General features: G+C 28.5%; 2 long non-coding RNA genes across 2 annotated transcripts in view; both read left to right on the top strand.

Moving 5' to 3' along the window:
* Positions 1–943: 943 nt before the first annotated feature.
* On the top strand, positions 944–3,916 carry LOC106691514 (uncharacterized). Its single transcript, XR_001344798.3, has 3 exons — positions 944–1,055; positions 2,314–2,408; positions 3,149–3,916. It is a non-coding gene; the product is annotated as an uncharacterized lncRNA (long non-coding RNA).
* Positions 3,917–8,469: 4,553 nt separating this feature from the next.
* The window catches only part of LOC106691512 (uncharacterized), a 7,039-nt gene continuing 4,167 nt past the window's right edge, over positions 8,470–11,341 (top strand). Inside the window, exon 1 of the long non-coding RNA XR_001344797.1 lies at positions 8,470–8,636. This is a non-coding gene — a long non-coding RNA (uncharacterized lncRNA). The remainder of the gene's footprint in view (positions 8,637–11,341) is intronic.

Raw genomic sequence — 11,341 nt, 5'->3', positions numbered from 1 at the left:
TTTCAAATAAACAAAACTAAATTTACTTTAGAGAAAAATGTTTTAAAATCCAAAAAATATAATGCCCATTCAAGACCACTTGATTGTAAATTAAAATGACTAGCCAAATAAAAATCATTATAGCCGTTTTTAAGTTAATGGTTCAAAAGTACTACTGGTACTGGTTCTTCGGTACTTGTCAATTTCAGGGAGTAAGTTAGTTACTGTCACATTCCAAGCATAATCCATACGGTATATATCTACAATAAATTCATAAATTTAGTTTGTTACAACTTAAAAACAAAACACATATACCATTTTAAGAGGCTTCTTATTTGTACTAAGACGAGCTGTAAAATAATTATTAGTAATATAAATAAATAATTTACTTTTAACACTTCAATTAAACATTTTCACGATCACAATACTTCCCTATACTTTTTATTATATTGATAAGTGACGGCAATAAAGAAAATATTTTGGCTAAATAGATAAAGTATAAAAACTTAATAAATTGATAAAGGTTAATAACTGTATATGATTTATTTTTGACGTTTAGTCAATAATAAAACAATAGGATTATTTATTGTTCTCATAACCTTTTTCTTACTGTACTATAAATTAGTATGAAAACAATCAAGTCCCGAATCGTCGCCGAAACAGAGTTGTTTTATTATTCACAATCACTAGAATCTTAAAAATATATGTCATAAACTATCAAGAAGTTATCAATTTGTATATATACACATCCTTTTCCTCTAGATATTAGAGATAAAAAACCAATTTCAACTAATTTAAGATTGATTGAGCAAATATCATGGACAAGAGTGTCAACCAATTGTCCTCACATTTATTATCTGTGAAAGCACTTTTCCTTATTATGAAGTTTCCTTCAAAGGTGTAATTAAATTTATAATCTTAATTGCCGTCATCCAGTAATCTTGACAGCAAAGGTGAAACCAATATAAAACGTTGCTCATTAATCAACATGGATTCGTTAATGAAGCTCACGCACATAATTCTACTTGTAGTGCTGGTAATGCTTACGTTGTCGATTATGATTGAAGAGGTTTCAGGTGAGATTTTATTTTTTTATTATGATCTATGATATGAGTCATTGTATAACGGCATTAATTGTAAAAGTTAACATATGTTTTGAGGCTGTTGAATCAAACCGATTTTCTATTGAGGCATTAGAAATATTATTAAGCCAAAAATTAAACAGTATTTATTGGTTTAGGGTTTTAGTTTTGCCAGTTTAGTGGTGAAAGAGGTACTTTGTATCAAAGTAAATTTCTTAAAGCTTATCTCAACCATATCACTGGATGTAAAGACACTATTTCTATTTGCAGGTAAAAAGGAAAAATCATGATGGGTGTATTATTTAACTAAGAGGGATAACCTTAGCTTTTATAAAAATATCTCATAAAAAAAAATAATTTTAAGAAAATCGAGTTAAATATCATTCTCTACTTTTTTCATTAGTGATGACCATATAAAGAAGTAATCACGAAAAGAGAGTAAAGGAATTTATGTGAATCCAGGATTATTTGTTGGCATAAAGTATAGTAATGTTCCATTGTTATTTTCTGAAACCTGTGTAGTTTGTTTTAAGAAAAGAAATAGATTTTTTAATACAATTTGATATCAAATATTCATTTTGGTGTTCTAAGCGACAAACTTGAACAACAATAATCACTTTTCACTTCTTATATTGCTTCTTCAATGTAGAAGGTTGCCAGTGGTTAAGCTTCAATTTCCAAAAAGGAAATAGAAAAAAAAAAAATCTCTGAATAAAATTTCACGTTTTGCATTTTAGATAACTAGGAACAAATTTCTTTTCGTCTCTGTCCATACAATGGAATTTAACAACTCATTCGTATGATGGGCATAAAACATACCACTATAATCTGATTTTGATAAAATTTTCATGGTGTGTGCAAATATACCAATTTGATGCTGGTCAATTGTGACAGTTACTTTCGGTTGAACAACTTTATTCTCGTATTAATTTTGCTAAAAGTTAGTGGATTTAGTAGTTGTGTAGGAATGGTACCGCAACTATGTTTTTTTAAAGAATTATGTATAGGCTTTATTAAAATTATAACATAGTAAAATGTACATATAATATACGAGGGCAGTCACTACTTCTTAAAAACTAACATTCGTGATGTTTTCACTCCAAATCAAAATTTCTGACTAAACCAAGTATTGTGTTAAAGGATACCTTCAAATAGGCTTCATCAAATACAGTGATATTAAACATAGTTATTATATCCATTGTTGTTTATAATATAAATAAATAATTATTAATTTATTTTATTTTTTCCTTAGCCGGAACTTGTGCGAGATCATCCTGGAGTATTCCAGCATTGAGAATGTACTGTACATGTTTTAGTGGATTTATCACATGCAGGCATTATTGAAAGGTAATGGTTTGATTGCAGTTTGGTACTTATATTTTATGTGTTTTTATTCAATTTGAGATGTCAATGAACTGAGCTCATAGAGTCTTGTAAAAGTTGACTTCTGAATCTTTTAGAAATAAATTCTTAATTATTTAGTATATCATAAAAAAATGTGAATGAAAAAAATCTAAATTAGAAATTAACAATAATATCAAATTTATATTTTCTCCAATCAAATTTAGAAAATCTTAACTATTATTAACTTAAAAAATAGTATTAATGAACTTTTAACTAGAATCTTCCTTTCTTTTTTTTTTTTTAAAAAAAAGGAGGGATTAACACAATAAAAATTAATCAAGTATAGAAAGATGAAAAAAAAAATCATCAAATAGAAAAGAAAAAAATTGTATTCTATTATTATATATTGTTACTTGTTTATTTGTTATGTTTGTGTATTATTAAATTAAAATAATCGTCCGATCAGATTAGATAAGTATGCTGTGTAGATAGCAGCCCAATGAAGTTGAGTCTTTGTTGTTTTTAATAAAGTTTTTTCCTATTAGTTGATGTGATTATTGAATAACACTTTTTCGGATTATTTAGTTAATTCAATGGTCATACAAGATTATTCTACTTTCATAATAATACCTTTTTATATTTATATAGAAAAGTAATGTTTAAATTCAAATCTCTGTTAAAATATTAACGAAAATATAACGCTAATTTTTATAACTAAAAATATATATAATTTTTTTTTTCAGAGAATGCAACACATTCATCATCAAGAAGGGAAACTTCGACCTTGTATCAAAATAATCCGAACTGAATAAATATTTATAGTATATTATAAAAAAAAAAAGGAAAAAAAGATTTTATATGGTTAATTTTATTAAATTAATATTTAAAAAAAAATGTATATTTTTTACCAATATTTGTAGATTTTTTTCTTTCTTTGTAGAGTTTTATTCATATCATTTTAAACAGACCAAAAGACCCTAATAATTAGGGATATGATTTTTATGTGCTAAATATCTGAAATACGTACATAAATATGTGCTAATAAATTGTCAAATATTTAAAAAAATATGTACTATTCAAAAATATAAATTACTAATTAATTAGTAATTTTATAACTTAAAAAAAGTTACATAAATATGTATTTATTATATATTATATGAATAATATTTTAAAGAAATTATGTTAAAATATGTACAAAAAAATTTACTTAGAGAAAACATAGCTGTTCAATAACAAGACATTAATTAGTAATTGTAATTAAACTAGGGGAGTAAAACAAGACTAAGATGAGAAAGGACCATGGGAACGGGGGAAACAGAGAAATGGATTTAGGAGTTAACAAAGGAATAATGCTACAGGAATAAGACCCTTGCTCTTTTTAATTGATTCTGAGAAATTCTCGATGTAATTCTGTGTGAAAATTTATTATTGCCACTGCTTTTAATTTGTGTTCAAAGATAATATAGAATTTCAAATCCAAAAATTCAAATATAGAATTTTTACGCACTGTTTATGATAAATTTCACCTTTAAATTTCTTGCGTTCTCTTGAATTTTACGTAGTTAATGCGAAAAATGTATTTACAATTAAACAAATAATTTAAGGAAATACGTGATTCAGGACAAAATATCTAAAAATATGTAAAAAATAACAAATATTTCAGAAAATATGGGATTTACAACAAAATATGTATAAACGACCAAATATTTAAAAATATGTGATATAAATATGGCTTCTTTTGGCCAGAAATGTCTTGAAACATCTTTAGTTAGTAAGGAATCGAAGATATCATGATAAGGTAAAAATATGTGAAAACATAAAAATCCTTTCCCTACTAATAATCATTTTAAACAGACCGTTTTGTTTTTACATCATAGTCCCTCATTTTTACAAGTCCTAATAACAACATAAATCCAAATATTCAATAAAGAGGTGTAGAGAAGTAGATTTATTTTATCTAAATAATACATATAACTGATATTATTCTAGCGAATATTAAATTCAAATTTTTAACAAATACTGTTAAACACATGTACGAGTATGTTAGCACGCAAATCCATCTTGGATATGTTCTTAATACTACTGTTATAACTACAATGGTTTGATCTTCATGACTCTGACACTTGTGATGAATATCTGATCTTGTGAAAGATATCATAAAAAAGTGGAAAATTAAAATGGGTAAGTTAACGAGCTACAAGCCAGCTATTTTGGGCAGGTAAAATTATATAATACCCTAGAAGTAAGCTTAAATAATTTCTATTTATGGATAACTGTATTAGAATGCTTGAAAAAGACGGTACTAAATTCTTGAACACACCTTAGGGTGCGTTGGCCTAACATGGTAGATTGTTCAAAATGGTTGTCGCATATTTTTAAGTCTAACGCCAATAATTTCTAAAGTATTATAAGTAGCTTAAATTAGAGGCCGTTGTAGACGAGTGTGTTAAAGCGTCACCGAAAAACTTCGAAACATTAGCAGCGCCAGTTCGCTTCCGGTCGGGGAAGGTTGACTTCTATTTTTCGGCTGGAATCAAAATCATCCCACTCTAGTTAGAACTGAGTAAAATGACCTGAAAAATAACCTCCTACCTTCCCCTCTCTATAGAATGTCAGAAATGAAGTGGAAAATAACAAACAAAATAAGTAGCTTAAATATATAAATTAATGTTTAAACAGGTAAAAATCCTTATTAATTTTAAATAAAACCCTTCTATAGTTTCGAGTAACAGTGTATAGTAGGTTTTATTTATTCCCCTCTTGGCCATTTCTTACAAACGGGGGATTATCTAGAGATAACCAACCTATTTCTACCATGGAACGAGGATCAATTTTTCATTCTGTAGGACCGCCAAAAAATAAAAGTCAATCCCTCCAAGCTGAATTCGAACCGACGCCGCTGCAGTTCCCAGGTTCCTAAAAGCGACGCCTCAACTTCCTCGCCTAAAAACTGCCCCTTAAGTTCATAACTAGAAATCCTATTACAATGAATGATCATTATTTTTTTGTTTTTTATTAAGTTTCTGATATCAGGAAGTAAAAACTTTACCCTATGAAATAATACACTTTTATTTTTTGTACATACCCCAAGGTGTTTTGGGGGAAATACTATATTTTTTTGTTACAAAATGTTTACAGATTTAGGTTAGGTTTACTGTCACAACTTGTCAAAACAAATTGTCAGAACGCAGCTACACTATCTTATTATCTCACTTTTGTAACAGTGCTACCGCGTCAGAAATCTGTCACCGAGTAAACGAGATTTAAAGTCATACAGCTTTATAGAATTTGTATTGCACCCTTAACATTTATACCATTTTACTTAGTCTGCTGGCAAAAAGTGTAGTCATTAATAATTTTTTTAGTAACATAATAAAGGGAAAATTGTATACTAAATTGTTAGGAGAAAAACCATCAAAAATCGTTAGGCAAAAGTAACGTTAAACAATCAAATATGGTTCAAAACGAAGAAGAGGTCGTTGCGAATATGTAGAAAGAAAATCAAACATCTCTTTAATGTGTCAGACGCTGTGACATGCCTAAACTCTTACTGGTAATGAAATAAATCACAAAAAAAAGTCCACGGAAAGTGTGGTAATGTGTTTTTAAAAAATGAAGGAGCAAAAAAAAATAAATAAACCTTAAAAAGTCTATAAAATATATGTCGCACATTTTTTTGTGCGACCATTTGGTTCATCCATTTAAAAATCTCAAAGGCTCCTACATAATAAAGGAGCAAAATAACCAGCATAATTCAATATAATTTTATTGATTTATTAATACAAACATATTTATTTTAATCATGTACTAAGCTTCACATTCCTGCCCTTCCACCATTCTTGTAAAATCTTAAAATAAATGATTGGGAAAAAAATGTGCTTGAATAGTGTTTGGAGCAAATGAAACCTGCAATAGGTGAGTATAGGTTTTAGTAAAGAGTTAATATTGTACAAATATTAATTTTAATTATTTAAGATTTTGGTAGGCTGTCAGAAACACATAGCAGGCGTACAGTAATACCGAAAAAATGCCCACACATAGTATAGTATTGTGTCTCTGACAAATGAAGGCGCAAAATAACTATCATAAGTTAATTAGATCCTGTAATCACATATATTCCAAGTTTAACCAATTTTTTTCCCCAAATAAAAATCTCATTAGATCACATAACGGCCCTGTGGTCAGTGCTAGTAAAATCTTAAAATAAATTAATATATTTATATTAAATATTTTGAAAACATTCCGTACAGTAATAGTATAGAGTTGGTGACAAACGAAGGCGAAAAAAACAACACCAACAAGTGATAGTGGTTAAATTATTATCGCAAAATAGCCATTTGAACAATTTAAACTTTCGAATACAGTTAATATAAGCAGTTGTTACATGAGTATTCATTCATACAATTTGTAAATAATTAGAGTAAATAAATAAAAATTAATAATGGATCAAAACGAAGACGAGATTGCTTCGAATAATTTACTAAACGATATAGAAGGAAAAAAAAAAATCTATCTAATGTGACTGACGATGCAATTCGACTTTGACGATAACTTTCTTATAAGGATTCATTTAAAATCTTGATGTTAGTTTTGATCACGTGACATGCCTAAAATCTTAATGGTCCTAAAAAAATCACCAAAAGAAAAACTATCCATGGATATTGCGGTAATGTGTTTGTAAAAAATGAAGGAGCAAATAAAAACAAAACGCAATAAGTCAATACAGGTTATAGAATTTATGTTGCACACATACCTATTGCAAACATTTGAAAATCTCTAATTCTCTTAAAATCACATAACTGACCTTCTATCAAACTTGCTAAATCTTAAAATAAATCAATGCAAGCAAAAACTGTCTGCAATTAGTGCGGTATAGTGTTTGTAACAGATGAAGGCGCAAGATAACCAGCATACTTCAATAAAAAAATTTCATTTATTATTATAAACAAAGTTATATTAATCATTTATTAAACCTCACATATAGTTGTCTGTCTACTGCCTTTCTAGTAAAATCTTTAAATAAATCACCGAGAGAAAAACTGTCGTTAATGGAAATTATCTAACTAGTGCGGTATAGAGTTTGTAGCAAATGAAGGCGCAAAATAACCAGCATAATTCAACATAATTTTATTGAGTTATTATTACAAACATAGTAATTTTAATCATGCCTTCACATATCTGTCCTTTTATAGAAGAATCTTAAAATAAATCACCAAGAAAAACAAGTCCATGAATTGTGCCAAATGAAAATGGAACCATAAGGTGCATATAGATATTTTGTAATGAATTAATATTGTATATATACTCTATTTAAACCATTTAAAAATTTGATGGGCTATTAAGAACACAGCAGGTCTACAGTAATACTAATCAAATCATAAAATAAATACTAAGTAAAAAAAAATATTCACTCATAGTATAGTGTTTGTGACAAATGAAGACGAAAAAAGAAATACAAACGAGTGAATAATGGTTTAATTATAGAGTTAATATATCACAATAGCTATCTAAACAATATAAAATTTCAATAACTGTTATAATTACAAAACAGACCTAAGGATACACTAGTAAATTCTTAAAATAAATTAAGGCGTTAGTTTTTTTTTAAAAAATCTTTTACAACGCAAAATTGTTTTTGTTTTTTTATTTATTTTTTTTTATATTTGCACCTGTAAATGTACATTTACTATCAGCAAATGAGATGTTCTATCCATGGCATGAGCTGGCATGAGGGAGATAGCACCTCGTGGTGCATCCTCCTGACGTTAAGTAAATTGTCCATGCAAAATTGAATTATAAATAAATGTTCATGATTTCCGAGTTGAATATTAACCTTAATGAATCTTCGTTTTCTTTCATTTCTTCCTATATAGAATATTCAGCAGCACATATGTTGCTCAGATACCGTCAAAGTCAATAAGGTCAAGCACTTGCGTCAGTATTATAAGAATAAGATAAATTAACAAAATTAATTATTAATTATTACGCAAGTGGTTGTTAAAATGATGATAATGTATTGAGATAAGATACTAATTTAGTTTAAAAAGAGGATTTTTATCACACCTCAGACCATCTTTAACAAAATGAAGTCAGTCTATATCGTTGGCCTGTTGGCTTTCCTGATGATGGCTGCGGCGGACGATTCAGAAGAGAGTTACTGCAAGTCCCTGCTTCATGCTAAGAAAGGATACGTTTGTCACTGTTCCGAGGAGGCAGTAAATTGCTTTAGTGGTAAATCTTTTGAAATCTTTAATAATGTTAAAAACTTGCTCAGCCTCCACTGACTCATTATCAGTGATGCGGCGAGAGGGATCGCTGGGATCTTTTGAGCTCTGCTCTATCTCTCACACGTGGGGGATAGAGTGGGCTCAGGGATCCTCAGGTCGATTGTGTAAATATTGTATACATTATTTTATCATTATGTTATTTTATTTATTTATTTTTCATACAGATAGTTTGATTATGTTCATCTTGTTTATTCTTTTGTTTGTATATATTTTCAGAGAGTTGTTTTTTTAAATTTTTTTTTTTATTTTAGTATGTATAAGATCATTCATCACTATTACCTATTGCCCACAACTGTGTGGCAGATTGTAATATCTATCAATAAATAAATCTATCAATAAAAAAAAAATAATAATGTTAATTTATTAATGCATATTGTACTGCGTGGCCATCATCATTGCATGTCATATCTTGCCTTCCATTACTGAAAGAGCAATACCAGGGAATAATAAAACTCTGCACTCTCTTAATATAGTAGCTATCATGTTTTTGATCTCCATAATTCGATCTCTTCTTGAATATAACCTTTAGTTATTAGTTATACCAAAGTTACTATAATCCTATAATTGCCCAATTAAGCAATACTTTCCTTCAAATCGATCACTGACGTTAAGTGAATTCATTGAAGGTTTCGAAAATGGTGACAAAAGTAAAAAAAAAAAAAAAGTTCAATTACGGTAAATTTTTGTAGGACTTTTTAAGGAGAAAGCATGATTTTCATGGTAAGTTTTTAATTTTTAAAAACAAATAAAATAAAAAACGGATCGAGATAGAAAGGTGAGGCCGATGGGACTTCACTACTTTTTCTTTAACATATACATCTCTTAATTACTGCCATTTACTCAAGGAACACCATGATAAAAACTTCTAAAAGAAATCTTAAGTCTCATATTACCATCTTAAGCAAATATTCCAAAGTACTATTGGACCATCGCATCCTGGGGGTTTTAGTGGGGTGGCTCCAGCCGGGAAGCATGGCTTTTTTTGTGTTATGAACTCTTGTGAGACTGTGTGAGGTCCTACAATAACGAACCGATAATTGTCTGTTTGAAAAATCAGATAAGTAAGGCTACCGCGGAGGGTTCTTGAAATAATGGTAGATGTCGAACTAGTTTACAAATTATAAGTATAAGAAATTCTATTTCTTGGAATATGTATGTACTCATTATGTAATAATCATACTCTATGAAGGATGCGAAAAAAAGGGTTCTCTATCACTTTTCATGATTAAAATACTCCAATCTCATGATCGATCCCATTTTAAATATTAGTGATAAAACAAATTAAATTAATTCTATATTTGATTATAATGAGCGATTTCGAGTGCTCGATTGCCAATAAATTCATTTATGAAGTCACTTATAAATATCAATCAAGATAAATTTACAAGATATTGTTAAGTAAGTAACTATTATCCAGAAGTATACGTATAGGAGTATTATGTTATCAGGTACAAAAGGTTTAGGATAAAGTACTTGCTTCAATTTTTATCAGATACTAACATCACAAATAAATTACTCATTAACAGCCTCGGTTGCCGTATATGCTGAGGCCGTATCTCAGAATTTTCGAATCAGAATCCGTTCTGATCATGTCAATGGTTGACATTATTTATTATTAAATTGCAAAATGAGAGAACTTTTGTCATCAGTCCGTAAGTTAATGCACCTTTGTATAAATTGTATTTTTTGTCTATTATAATAATATAAGGTAATGCAGTAAAAAAAAGCTAAATGAATGGGTCAATAATTATAAATAAATGCAAATCAAGGCATTTGAAAGTTCAAATTACACAGATCTACTACTAAAAATTTGATTTGAAAATTTTGGCTCAAACGTTTTACGGTGTGCTGAAACGGTTTTTTGTATCAGTATACATTTTTTGCAAATTCATGATATGAAATGCAAGTTTTTTTCCACGTAATTCAAAAAATCTCTCTCTACGCCTAGGGTACTCAATCAATGAACTTATAATTTTTATGGTTTCAAAAGAAGTTTGAATTTTACCTAATACCACTCGATTGGACTCAATATATTTGAATTTGCGATAGAAGATACTGTATTCATAGTTGTTTGAAGTATTGAAATGTCTTTTTATTGTTTTCGAATCCCACTTAACGTGCATTTTATATTTAAATCTTTATTACAAGTATATACTTTGACAAAATTCGGTTGTTTTCATTCTACTGGAAAGGCGAGTTTTCTTCCATTCTGCTCATAATAGATTTAAATAAATAAAATATCAACTATAACAAATACAATTCCTGATATCTCAAGCTTGTATAGTCCAATTTATGGTATTTGGTACCGTTTAAAGTTCTGGTAAAACATAAAAATTTGCGGAAAATCTTTAAAAGAACTTAAGTTACTTAATTATGTGCTTTTAAAGATTTTCTTGATTTTCGTACTACAATATTTTAAAGTGATACAAGAAAAAGGATTTCATTTTTTCGATTTGGCACAAGAAAAAAAATTGATTTTTTTAAAAATTTATTTAATGTAATTTACAACTTTACAAAATAATACAATAGGTAAATATGTTGTATGTTTCATATATACTTGAAAATCTTGGGAAGGAACCACCCATTGGTGGTACTTCAAACATTAATTTAAATTAGAAGGTCCCGTGGCCATCTTCTTTTCAGACGCCT

This window comes from Halyomorpha halys, unplaced genomic scaffold (genome assembly GCF_000696795.3).
Source record: "Halyomorpha halys isolate HHAL.00 unplaced genomic scaffold, Hhal_1.1 Scaffold2438.1, whole genome shotgun sequence".
NCBI lineage: Eukaryota > Metazoa > Arthropoda > Insecta > Hemiptera > Pentatomidae > Halyomorpha > Halyomorpha halys.
This window is presented reverse-complemented; position numbering and strand designations above follow the sequence as displayed.